Source organism: Rutidosis leptorrhynchoides, chromosome 2 (genome assembly GCF_046630445.1).
Source record: "Rutidosis leptorrhynchoides isolate AG116_Rl617_1_P2 chromosome 2, CSIRO_AGI_Rlap_v1, whole genome shotgun sequence".
NCBI lineage: Eukaryota > Viridiplantae > Streptophyta > Magnoliopsida > Asterales > Asteraceae > Rutidosis > Rutidosis leptorrhynchoides.
In genome coordinates, this window is record NC_092334.1 from 223300039 (window position 1) to 223312758 (window position 12720).

The window sequence follows — 12720 nt, forward strand, 5'->3', positions numbered from 1 at the left end:
GGATCCTCTTCTTCCATTTCTGGGTCGTCAGCAGACTGCGATTCGACACCCATCTCGATATCATCGGCTGATGGTGGAGACTCATCATCGGAAGGGATTCGTCTGGTGGAAATAACAAACATCTCTATCTGTCCAGAAAGATCGATAGGTCGGTCAATTTTGAAGGTAACGCTCTCCACATATGATCGCAAGATCAAGGTTTGATTGTACACATCAATGACAGTCATAGCTGTATTCATGAAAGGTCTTCCTAACACTATCGGTGTGTGTAGGTCTTCCTTAATGTCCATCACTACAAAGTCCGTAGGATACAAGAATTTGTCGACTTTCACCAAGACGTTCTCAACTATGCCCTTAGGATAGCGAATTGTGTGATCGGCAAGCTGGATTGTCATTTTGGTTGGTGACAGGTCTCCTAACTCTAATCTCTGGTAGAGAGAGTAGGGGATTAGGTTGATACTTTCTCCTAAATCTGCTAGTGCATGAATGGTTTCAGACTTGTAGATAGAACACGGGAAAATGAATCGGCCCGTATATCCTAGTTTTTGCGGTAGAGAGTTTCTGAGCAATGCTGAGCATTCTTCACTCAGTGGAATTTTGTTAGAATCTGGTATCCTTTCCTTTGTAGAGATAAGCCTTCGGATGTATCTCTTCTGCTTGGGAACTTTAGACATAGTGTCCAGGAATCTTCCATCAAGTTTGTAGGAATCAAGCTTGGATGGCTCTTCCTGTAGCCTCCCAGGATAGGGTACATGAACTGTAGTTGTAGTGGGCAGCTTTTGAGTATATGTCGATTTTTCTTGAGCCTAACTGACCTTCTCTGTGCTTCTTCCTCTGGGATTATGAAGTCCATTTGCTTAGCTTCCTCTATGTGGGGATTTTGGATATTATTATTAGGTAATCTTCCTCTAGGATTATGGAGTCCATCAATGATTTCTCATTAGTATCTCCGTCTGGTCTTGTCTAGATGCAATTTCCTGATTTAGCTATTGTTGCCCTTGAATGAATTGAGTCAACTGATCATCAGTCCCGAGAGTAGGGTTGGTTACTTTTGTAATTTGGGTGGTTGGGGAATTTTCCTCATCTAGTAGATCAGTGAGTGGAAGTGGTTGATCATAGGTCAATTGAGATTGTTGGGGTGGATAAGGTGGGTAACGATAGCGAAAAGGCTGGTTGTTTCGTTGAAACTGGTTAACCTAGGTTGTTGATTGAATCCGAGATTTGATTGACAAGCTGGGTATTGAACGTAACAGACTGAACCGTCAGGATTATCGTACTCAACTTGATATTCTTCAGTGGGTTGCGGGTTGGTACAGTTAACACAGGCTTGAACCTGGTTAACCTGCTGCGGTTGCGTCTTTAATTCTCCGAGTTGTTTGGCAAGAGATTCCATCTATCCATGAGGGAGTTGATGGCCTCTGTTTGATTATTAAGTGTGGAGAGTGGGGCAGATGATGAAGTTGTTTCAGTACTGTTCCATTCATGATGATGCATTGTCATGTTCTCGAGCAACTCCCATGCTTCATCTGCGGTTTGGTTCATCAAATTTCCTTAAGCTATTGCATCGATTGTCGTCCTATGATTTACCGTAAGATCATTGTAGAAGGTACAGATCTGAGCTGACCGTTCAAACTGGTGATTAGGGCATTTCTTCAGCAGGGTGTTGAATCGCTCCCATGCAGTGTAAAGAGATTCATCATAACTTTGTTTAAAGTTAATGATGTCATTCTTAAGTTTGGTTTGTTTAGAAGGAGGGAAATATTTGGTTAGGAATTTAGTAGCCATCTCCGTCCATGATGTGGTGCATGATGAGTGAGAGAATAGGGTAACAAGTATAGCTGGACTATATCTTATCCTATCCCTGGCTGTTTGTAGGAGTTTGAAAGAGATATGAATTTATCAAGGTGAGAGTTAGGATCGTCATTCGGTAATCTATGAAACTGACAGTTGTTTTGGATGAGCTGTATAATATGATGGTTTAATTCGAAGGAGTGTCCTTGAATCTCTGGGAATCTGATCGGTCCTCCTCAACCTTCAATCGAGGGTTTGGTGTTTTCTGCTAAAGTAACGCGTAACGCCATTTAATTTCTGATTCGTTCTTCGTTGTGTGCTTTAGAGATTATTACGTCTGGATCAGGTATGAATAACAATGGCCCTGATCTAGATCGGGTTTGGGTCATATACTAGGTATGCCGTTTTTTTTAAATATAAAGTAGATAAGCTAAGTTCCTAATTCAATCTAAGGCAATCTAAGGCAAATTTAATATAAAGTAATCTAAGGTAAGCTTAATCTGAAGTAATCTTAATCTAAGGTAATCTAGGATAGATTTAATCTAAGGTAATCTAATCTAATTATCCTAAGTTTAAATATGTTTTTGGTTCTTGCTACTGGTTCCCTGGTATTTTGATAACAGAGCTTCGCACGAACTATTTAACAAACCAAGTGGCTAGGCCAACTACGGAGAGGCAAATTCCTTTTGGTTCCAATATAATTGGAGACTGTTCTGAAAATCTAACAACCAGGTCCGTGTATAATTGTATTTCTTATACACCACTAAATGCTTGTGAATAAGTTTGATAAAAGCAGTATTGTCTGATACTAATTCCTCGGCAGTGACGTCAAAAACTTGTCCTCTCCTGATATGGCCAAAACGGACGGTTTTATTTATGCGGTGTCGTCGGGTCGCAAGGCGTCAGAAACGACTTATCAAGAGAGAGAGCAATATTTTTAAATTTATATTTAGCGGGGCCTAAATCGTACTACTACTTATTATGAGTAAGGGAAGTATGATCTAGGGTCGTATTTTTAAGATATCAGTAGAATCGAACCTATAATTAAAGCTTAAGATAATTCTAAAGTGAAGGAGTAGTGTGATATACCTAATTTTTGGGTTTTCTAGTTTATAAGATATAGTAGAGTAATTGCGATAAAATTTGTAATTAAGATAAGGTTAAAACAAGCGCATACTATGATTTCATCAGTTACTTTACCGGGATTGTGGAATGCTGGCTCATGAATAGGTAGTGACCTTGTATTCATTACACTGGTCCTAAACACCCTGTCATAAGACATGTCACTGGGTAATGCGTTAGGCTTGAAGATTCTGAATAGAAAGCAACTTCCCTTACCCCCGACGCCAGTGCAGTCTGACTACAGGCATACACATTCAGACGGCTCATCCAATTGAGCGACTCGGTTGGGTGACGTATTAACATTCCCCAAAGGTCTAAACTTTCTTAAGCATAAAAAGATACAGGGTTTTCCATATCCGAGAGACGTGATGTGTTTCGATGCTTTCGTTAATGATTGGGTTTAAAAGATAGTTAGGCCCTTAAAGAGTTCAACCATAAAGAGCACCATGGTCAAGTCAGGTTTGACTTCCATGAACACGATCAGTTATCCTAACTGTCCAATCCTTTATGTGTTTAAACAAACAGTTCCTTACTTAACTAAGAATCCCTCAAGCGGGGTGCAATGCTTGAGACCGCGTTATGGTGAAGTGTACTAATTAGCACTGACCGGGTTCCATGGCCTTACTTAGCAGAGGTACAGCTTACAACAATCGTTGTGCTTCAGCGTGCACGTACCAAGTTTATATGCTTGGTGACTACACTAGCATGATCTAGGACCGACAATGTACTAGGGGTCTAGTTAGATGTTTCACTAAGAAAGAGTCCTCAGTCGGAATCCAAGGCTCGGTGGAGTTACTACAACCGGTGTGCCTCAGTCAAACTTACGTTGTATCCGATAGACTTCTTTAACCAAGTGGTGACACAAATAGTGTACTCTGAATCGGGGTTCGTGACTTCCTAATAACAGAGCCGATAACTACGTTCTATTAGTTGGAAAAGCGATTGAGTTTAAAGCATAATCGGAAAATATCTCGACAACATACACAAACCATAATATTATTTCAGCATTATAACTGACTACATCATAACATACACTAAAGATAACTACTCGTTAATCATGGCAACAATATCACAAGGCATAATAATATAAGACATTATATAAAGATAAAGGATAGAAGTACCAGTAGATTAAACGAATTCCGAATACAAAAGTGACAACTTCAAACTCCAGACTGCTCCTAATACAATCTTCGGCATTCTTCTCCGGGTATTAGGTTTCCCGCACGGAGTCGAAGACCTAGAAAGTATGACTAATATTGCAGAAAGAGAGAGAAAGAAGTGAATTGAAGTGTGCGTAAAAATGGATGACAAAGGCCCTTTAAATAGACTTGGGATTTGCTTGCAAACGGCTGGCAAGCTGTTTGGCAGGCCGTTTGCAGGGGCTGTTTGCATTGGTGAACCATTTTTTATGCCCGTTTTCCTGGGCCGTTTGGCAGGCCGTTTTCCCTTATGGCAGGCCATTTGCCAAGCCGTTTGGCTTGCTGATTTCACTGGATCGTAACTTGATTTCCTTGATCGTAGCTTGGTTTCTTGTCTTTCACCGTCTTTGCTATAGAATCTTCGTTTTAGCTCCGATTCTCTTGATTCTTTTTGCACCGTCTTCATAATCACTTGATCTTCAATTTTAACTGACAAAGCGGGCATTTTGGCTATAAAACTTGGAACTTTATTGTTTTTGGGCTTTAATACCGGGGTGAAAACATGACTTCTTAGCCGATATCAGGCTAGTATAGGTTTAGCCAGCGGCTAGCCCTTAAGTCGGTTAATTCTTCTGTGTGTTTTACATGTTCTTCAAGCTCAAGAAACCGTCTTTCTGCAAGTCTATTCGGCGGCTTTGTCTTTAACAATCCAAAATAGATTTCCTTCCTTATTTTACTTGACTTGGGCATTACGTACAAGAATCTTCAATCTAGCCTGCGGCTTAAGGTGATAGAGTCGGCGGCTAACCTTGTGTTTTTCTTGGACTTCAAGTTCTTTGATTTCTAGCTTGATTTTGAAATTTTCTCGAATACTTCATTCTAGCCGGCGACTTTGCTCATTTCAGCTGTCGACTTCACTGTATTTTCAGTTTTTTCCTATTTTATCATGTTTAATCACATTCACTAAACAAACACATTAAAATACCTTTTTACAATTTATTAACTTTTATATGTAAACGTACTTAAAATTAAGTCTAAATACCAAGAGTTTTTATAAAAATATGTATAATTTGGGCGTTAACAATATAATTGACTATGAACAATCAAAAGCTACATTGTAATTGTATTCAATATTAACGTTTATGATACTAATCGTTTTAATACATTTACTTTCATTAGATTGTAACTTATTTAATTATTGTAATCTATATTTTAGTTAATATCATTTTTATAGTCCATAATTTAATAGTACTCATACTATTTGGACTTTTAAAGTGTTTTTAATATAACTTCGGCTTAAAATAAACTTGTTTGCGTTATGTACTAAATGATGAAATTTATATGAATGTATGGCTTTAAACATATTTTTATTTATACAAATTTCATTAGATAATACTCCATAGAAGAAACGAAAATATTTTAATTCACAGTTAACAAAAAAAGACTTGAAAAGTCAAAATACGATTATTAAAGTGGGACGGAGGAGTAAAATGTTATTTAAACTTATGTAAGAATTTTTTTTTTCCCATTAATATTTGTATAAATTAAATAATATGGTGATTTTTATTTAATTTTAGTACTTCATTTATCTCATATAAATAGTTCAGTATTCCTCTTTAATTGTTCTAATTTAATATACATTTGTATTTGTATTGTATAAAGATATTAGAATAACGAGATAAAGTTCTTTTATAACTTTACTTTGTACATGTAAAAAAAAGTATGTATTTTTTATTATTTTTTTATTATTTTTTTTGTAAGGCATAAGATTTTATTAAAAAACAAATATAGATACAACACGAGTTGCTTAATTACATGAGACTCGAGTAAACAACTACATGCTATTTACATGCCTAATATACATCCAAACAAATGACTATACAAAACATACTCGGTAAGTAAAATACAAACACGAAGGTAGAAGAAAACGTTAACCTATCCCTATCCGTCGTGATGTGAATGAACATGAGGCGGGATTAGTTAACCAAATATGCCAATCGAGTTTGCTTTTTTTTTGCTTTTGTGTAAATCCATTCATAACTTTTGCATTAAATTTCGTTGAAGATCATCGAACTTGAAGACGAGTTTTTCTCGAAGACTTTTCGGTTGCGATTTTTCCAAATCAAGTATCTCGTTATCCACCTAACCGCTTGTCATATGACGCCATTATTGCTCGAACTTGGTATAGGGCACATCTCTTTGAAAATTTCACCCACCGAAAAGATTGATACAATATTTAGATTCCACCAATTAAAAACTTTTAGCCAAACTTCCGAAGCAAATTTACAAAATACCATAGCATGATCAACTGTTTCGAGATCATCATCGCATATTGGACACCTCACCGAATCAGAATTTTTATCTAGCTCGACTTGGGTTGGGATCCTTTTACGAATCGATCTCCATGCTAAAATCTCGACCTTCTTTGGAACAAACTTATTTCGAACGATTTCTTGAGGTTGGACTGAGTTGATGATAATTTTTTCATCGATTCTTGCTGCCATTTTAGAACTTATGAACCTGCCACTGGTGTCCCACTTCCACTTCCATCGGTCAGAAGCAGTAGCGAAGCGAGTTTATTGAAGAACAGATTGCAGCTGCATAAGTTCATCCATGGATCTCCTTGTAATTGTTCTCTCGCCCACTACCAATTGAAAGATAAGCCTGCATCATTTTTCATAACTCGATCCCCAACTATTGCGTTCTTAAATGATTCAAGTTGGTACAACCTAAGTACCTATTCAAAGATCTTTCCAAAAAATGTATACAAGCCATTATCAATTTCACGAACAAAAGACAGATTGAAAGATAAGCTGATAGTGCTCCAAATGAACATATATTTAGTATCAATATCTTTCCAATATGTAAAGTTTTTAGTTGCAATTGTTCTATTTCCAAGTAATATTCGTTTAAATAAATAAATGTGAACACAGAAGACAGAATCGACGATTTGAAGATGCAAATGACCAAAAAGCTCAAATGTACAAGATACAATCCAAGTGGTTCAAGTTATTGATAAATAACGTCTAAAAATGACAAGAGTACAAGCCGCAAAATGTAAAGTACAAGATATCTAAGCATACGAAAAGACGTTTGAAAATCCGGAACCGAGACATGAACCGAGTATCAACATACAACTCAACGAAACTAAAATTACAAGTCAACTATGCACAAGAATATAATATAATATTTATATAATTACATAATATTATATATCAGCAGGCCACGTTTAAGTCAAGTAGTGAGCTGGAAACAAGAATCACGCGATCGTGGAGCTCCCAAGCATATTTCCTACGTGATCGCGGAGAACACTATATCAGATTTGGCCTATAAATAGCCGAGCTTGCTGCCGAATCCATACCACCCCTTTTCTATCGATCTCTCTATCTCTCTCAGTATATATTTATATTTATATTTTATAGATATAATTTTAAGTTAATAATAATAAGGTTATTGTAACAAATATTTTACGGGTTTTAAGTCGAAACTCTGTCCGTGTAACGTTACGAAATTAATAATCACTGCAAGTTATGTTCTTCCTTTTTAAATTAATGTCTCGTAACTAAGTTATTATTATTTAAAGCCGAAGTAATCGTGATGTTGGACTAAATATCAAGACGGGGTTATTGAACTTTGGACCATATTTAGGGTTTGGACAAAAGATCGACACTTGTGGACATTGGACTATGGACTATTTGAAATGTCCCGTTCTTATTGATTAAAAACGTTCCATATTAATTGATTTCGTTGCGAGGTTTTGACCTCTATATGAGACGTTTTTCAAAGACTGCATTCATTTTAAAACAAACCATAACCTTTATTTCATCAATAAAGGTTTAAAAAGCTTTACGTAGATTATCAAATAATGATAATCTAAAATATCCTGTTTACACACGACCATTACATAATGGTTTACAATACGAATATGTTACAACAAAATAAGTTTCTTAAATGCAGTTTTTACACAATATCATACAAGCATGGACTCTAAATCTCGTCCTTATTTAAGTATGCGACAGCAGAAGCTCTTAATAATCACCTGAGAATAAACATGCTTAAAACGTCAACAAAAATGTTGGTGAGTAATAGGTTTAACCTATATATATCAAATCATAATAATAGACCACAAGATTTCATATTTCAATACACATCCCATACATAGAGATAAAAATCATTCATATGGTGAACACCTGGTAACCGACATTAACAAGATGGATATATAAGAATATCCCCATCATTCCGGGACACCCTTCGGATATGATATAAATTTCGAAGTACTAAAGCATCCGGTACTTTGGATGGGGTTTGTTAGGCCTAATAGATCTATCTTTAGGATTCGCGTCAATTAGGGTGTATGTTCCCTAATTCTTAGATTACCAGACTTAATAAAAAGGGGCATATTCGATTTTGATAATTCAACCATAGAATGTAGTTTCACGTACTTGTGTCTATTTTGTAAATCATTTATAAAACCTGCATGTATTCTCATCCCAAAAATATTAGATTTTAAAAGTGAGACTATAACTCACTTTCGCAGATTTTTACTTCGTCGGGAAGTAAGACTTGGCCACTGGTTGATTCAACCTATAACAATATATACATATATATCAAAGTATGTTCAAAATATATTTACAATACTTTTAATATATTTTGATGTTTTAAGTTTATTAAGTCAGCTGTCCTCGTTAGTAACCTACAACTAGTTGTCCACAGTTAGATGTACAGAAATAAATCGATAAATATTATCTTGAATCAATCCACAACCCAGTGTATACGTATCTCAGTATTGATCACAACTCAAACTATATATATTTTGGAATCAACCTCAACCCTGTATAGCTAACTCCAACATTCACATATAGAGTGTCTATGGTTGTTCCGAAATATATATAGATGTGTCGAAATGATAGGTCGAAACATTGTATACGTGTCTATGGTATCTCAAGATTACATAATATACAATACAAGTTGATTAAGTTATTGTTGGAATAGATTTGTTACCAATTTTCACGTAGCTAAAATGAGAAAAATTATCCAATCTTGTTTTACCCATAACTTCTTCATTTTAAATCCGTTTTGAGTGAATCAAATTGCTATGGTTTCATACTGAACTCTATTTTATGAATCTAAACAGAAAAAGTATAGGTTTATAGTTGAAAAAATAAGTTACAAGTAGTTTTTGTAAAGATAGTCATTTCAGTCGAAAGAACGACGTCTAGATGACCATTTTAGAAAACATACTTCCACTTTGAGTTTAACCATAATTTTTAGATATAGTTTCATGTTCATAATAAAAATCATTTTCTCAGAATAACAACTTTTAAATCAAAGTTTATCATAGTTTTTAATTAACTAACCCAAAACAGCCCGCGGTGTTACTAGGACGGCGTAAATCCGGTTTTACGGTGTTTTTCGTGTTTCCAAGTTTTAAATCATTAAGTTAGCACATAATATAGATATAGAACATGTGTTTAGTTGATTTTAAAAGTCAAGTTAGAAGGATTAACTTTTGTTTGCGAACAAGTTTAGAATTAACTAAACTATGTTCTAGTGATTACAAGTTTAAACCTTCGAATAAGATAGCTTTATATGTATGAATCGAATGATGTTATGAACATAATTACTACCTTAAGTTCCTTGGATAAACCTACTAGAAAAGAGAAAAATGGATCTAGCTTCAACGGATCCTTGGATGGCTCGAAGTTCTTGAAGCAGAATCATGACACGAAAACAAGTTCAAGTAAGATCATCACTTGAAATAAGATTGTTATAGTTATAGAAATTGAACCAAAGTTTGAATATGATTATTACCTTGTATTAGAATGATAACCTACTATAAGAAACAAAGATTTCTTGAGGTTGGATGATCATCTTACAAGATTGGAAGTGAGCTAGCAAACTTGAAAGTATTCTTGATTTTGTGTAACTAGAACTTGTAGAATTTATGAAGAACACTTAGAACTTGAAGATAGAACTTGAGAGAGATCAATTAGATGAAGAAAATTGAAGAATGAAAGTGTTTGTAGGTGTTTTTGGTCGTTGGTGTATGGATTAGATATAAAGGATATGTAATTTTGTTTTCATGTAAATAAGTCATGAATGATTACTCATATTTTTGTAATTTTATTAGATATTTCATGCTAGTTGCCAAATGATGGTTCCCACATGTGTTAGGTGACTCACATGGGCTGCTAAGAGCTGATCATTGGAGTGTATATACCAATAGTACATACATCTAAAAGCTGTGTATTGTACGAGTACGAATACGGGTGCATACGAGTAGAATTGTTGATGAAACTGAACGAGGATGTAATTGTAAGCATTTTTGTTAAGTAGAAGTATTTTGATAAGTGTATTGAAGTCTTTCAAAAGTGTATAAATACATATTAAAACACTACATGTATATACATTTTAACTGAGTCGTTAAGTCATCGTTAGTCGTTACATGTAAGTGTTGTTTTGAAACCTTTAGGTTAACGATCTTGTTAAATGTTGTTAACCCAATGTTTATAATATCAAATGAGATTTTAAATTATTATATTATCATGATATTATCATGTATGAATATCTCTTAATATGATATATATACATTAAATGTCTTTACAACGATAATCGTTACATATATGTCTCGTTTAAAAATCATTAAGTTAGTAGTCTTGTTTTTACATATGTAGTTCATTGTTAATATACTTAATGATATGTTTACTTATCATAGTATCATATTAACTATATATATATATATCCATATATATGTCATCATATAGTTTTTACAAGTTTTAACGTTCGTGAATCACCGGTCAACTTGGGTGGTCAATTGTCTATATGAAACATATTTCAATTAATCAAGTCTTAACTAGTTTGATTGCTTAACATGTTGGAAATATTTAATCATGTAAATATCAATCTCAATTAATATATATAAACATGGAAAAGTTCGGGTCACTACAGTACCTACCCGTTAAATAAATTTCGTCCCGAAATTTTAAGCTGTTGAAGGTGTTGACGAATCTTCTGGAAATAGATGCGGGTATTTCTTCTTCATCTGATCTTCATGCTCCCAGGTGAACTCGGGTCCTCTACGAGCATTCCATCGAACCTTAACAATTGGTATCTTGTTTTACTTAAGTCTTTTAACCTCACGATCCATTATTTCGACGGGTTCTTCGATGAATTGAAGTTTTTCGTTGATTTGGATTTCATCTAACGGAATAGTGAGATCTTCTTTAGCAAAACATTTCTTCAAATTCGAGACGTGGAAAGTGTTATGTACAGCCGCGAGTTGTTGAGGTAACTCAAGTCGGTAAGCTACTGGTCCGACACGATTAATAATCTTGAATGGTCCAATATACCTTGGATTTAATTTCCCTCGTTTACCAAATCGAACAACGCCTTTCCAAGGTGCAACTTTAAGCATGAACATCTCTCCAATTTCAAATTCTATATCTTTTCTTTTAATGTCAGCGTAGCTCTTTTGTCGACTTTGGGCGGTTTTCAACCGTTGTTGAATTTGGATGATCTTCTCGGTAGTTTCTTGTATAATCTCCGGACCCGTAATCTGTCTATCTCCCACTTCACTCCAACAAATCGGAGACCTGCACTTTCTACCATAAAGTGCTTCAAACGGCGCCATCTCAATGCTTGAATGGTAGCTGTTGTTTTAGGAAAATTCTGCTAACGGTATATGTCGATCCCAACTGTTTCCGAAATCAATAACACATGCTCGTAGCATGTCTTCAAGTGTTTGTATCGTCCTTTCGCTCTGCCCATTAGTTTGTGGATGATAGGCAGTACTCATGTCTAGACGAGTTCCTAATGCTTGCTGTAATGTCTGCCAGAATCTTGAAATAAATCTGCCATCCCTATCAGAGATAATAGAGATTAGTATTCCATGTCTGGAGAAGACTTCCTTCAAATACATTCGTGCTAACTTCTCCATCTTGTCATCTTCTCTTGTTGGCAGGAAGTGTGCTGATTTGGTGAGATGATCAACTATTACCCAAATAGTATCAAAACCACTTGCAGTCCTTGGCAATTTAGTGATGAAATCCATGGTAATGTTTTCCCATTTCCATTCCGGGATTTCGGGTTGTTGAAGTAGACCTGATGGTTTCTGATGCTCAGCTTTGACCTTAGAACACGCCAAACATTCTCCTACGTATTTAGCAACATCGGCTTTCATACCCGGCCACCAAAAATGTTTCTTGAGATCCTTGTACATCTTCCCCGTTCCAGGATGTATTGAGTATCTGGTTTTATGAGCTTCTCTAAGTACCATTTCTCTCATATCTCCAAATTTTGGTACCCAAATCCTTCCAGCCCTATACCGGGTTCCGTCTTCCCGAATATTAAGATGCTTCTTCGATCCTTTGGGTATTTCATCCTTTAAATTTCCCTCTTTTAAAACTCCTTGTTGCGCCTCCTTTATTTGAGTAGTAAGGTTATTATGAATCATTATATTCATAGATTTTACTCGAATGGGTTCTCTGTCCTTCCTGCTCAAGGCATCGGCTACCACATTTGCCTTCCCCGGGTGGTAACGAATCTCAAAGTCGTAATCATTCAATAATTCAATCCACCTACGCTGCCTCATATTCAGTTGTTTCTGATTAAATATGTGTTGAAGACTTTTGTGGTCGTTATATATAATACTTTTGACCCCATATAAGTA

The 12720-nt window shown here is 35.4% G+C and overlaps 1 non-coding gene across 1 annotated transcript; it reads left to right on the forward strand.

Moving 5' to 3' along the window:
- The first annotated feature begins 1630 nt into the window (after positions 1 to 1630).
- On the forward strand, positions 1631 to 1736 carry LOC139895148 (small nucleolar RNA R71). Its single transcript, XR_011775613.1, has one exon. It is a non-coding gene; the product is annotated as a small nucleolar RNA R71 (small nucleolar RNA).
- The last annotated feature ends 10984 nt before the right edge of the window (positions 1737 to 12720 follow it).